Source organism: Pelodiscus sinensis, chromosome Z (genome assembly GCF_052426305.1).
Source record: "Pelodiscus sinensis isolate ZL-2025 chromosome Z, ASM5242630v1, whole genome shotgun sequence".
In the NCBI taxonomy this organism is placed as follows: Eukaryota; Metazoa; Chordata; order Testudines; family Trionychidae; genus Pelodiscus; species Pelodiscus sinensis.
This window is the reverse complement of record NC_143085.1, coordinates 14,144,321-14,145,952: the sequence shown is the minus strand read 5'-3', so window position 1 is coordinate 14,145,952 and position 1,632 is coordinate 14,144,321.

Below are 1,632 nucleotides of genomic sequence, written 5' to 3'. Positions count from 1 at the left end.
GGTTGGGGGAGGGGCAGGGAGAGACCAGCCCCCCGCATCTAGTTTGCCGCACGTGGAAATGGGGAAAGTAAACATCCCTTCCTCTTCTGGGGGCGGAGGGGCTGGGCTCTGAAGAAAGGAGGAGAGGGTCCTCCCTGCGGGTTATGCCCACACTAGCTCCTGATCCCATCTGCATGTCTTGTTAGTCATTAAGGTGCTGCTAGACTATTTGTTGTTTTTTTAAGTTTTTCCAGTTACAGACTAAGCTACCCCCTCTGAAGCTTTAGAAAACAAAACTCCATCCCACTCGTCCCCCACCATCAGGCACATGGACCCTTTTGGGAGATGCCTGATGAGCCCTGTGCAGCCAGGTATGTGTAAGAGCAGAAATCTGCACACTCACAATCCTCTTGGGATAAACTTAAAAAAAACAACAAATAGTCTAGTAGCACTTTAGAGACTAACAAACAAAACATGTAGATAGTATCATGAGCTTTCCTGGGCACAGCCCACTTCTTCAGATGTCCGGAGTTTTTGTTTAGTATGTGCAGACCCAAAATAAATAGGGGAGCAAAACAAGGATCAGAGGGAATGAAAATATCAAAGGGAAAAACAGGAGGCAGAAATGGTAACCAATAAGGGTATTATCTAATTGCTATCTTATGATCCTTATCTGCTTCTTTTAATTATACAATATTTAGGTGCTTATAGGTTACCAGTTCTGCCTCCTGTTTTTCTCTTTCATATCCTCTGCTCCTTGTTTCCTGGCCCCTTCCACTTTTTTCCTCCCCCCCCCCCTATTTATTTTGGGTCTGCACATCCTAAACTCAAAACTCTGGTCATCTGAAGAAGTGGGCTGTTCCCATGAAAGCTCATGATAGCATTTACATGTTTTGTTAGTCTATAAAGTGCTACCCAGACCACTTGTTATTTTTTAAGTTTATCCTGTACAGACTAACTTGGCTACCCCCTGAATCCTCTTGGGGCACAGGGAAAAGAGGCAACTCTTCTTGTCCTCTATCCTGTAGGCTCTGATGTGGGGCAGAGGAAGAACCCATCATTCACAAATCTGGGGTGAAGGAAGGGAAGAATGGAGAATGCACTGCACATACCTTTCTTTGGTACTAGCTTTAAAAGCTTCTTCCTTTATGATGTTTAGGTTGGTCAGTTTATTATTTTCCATTTTTTATGATTACTGCTTTAGCTGCGGCAGCTGTGTTGAATTTTATTTACTGCATCATCTCTTCCACAGAAACATCTGTGCAAAAAAGAGAATGCTACTGAATAAATCTGATCTCTGAGCCACAAATGCTCCCTCTTCGGGGTACTTTTACAAGAGTGCGGTATGTAATTCCAGCACATACTGGGAACTCATTTAACAATATTGAGTCCTGCCATGAGGGCATGGAACTGACTGGACTTGATGACCTCTTGAGGTCCCTTCCAGTTCTAGTGTTCTATGAGACTATGAATCCGCCATGTGCCCCAGGGATAATAAGAAATGATGTGCAGACTAACTCCACCACAAAATACACTAAGAAGCACAGCTAGTTCAGGTGCCATCATGCTGCTGGCTTCCCCTCTGCAGCTATGTTTACCTTTCTCCAGGAAGAATGAAATATGGAATAGTATAGCTAATACTAACCAGCACAA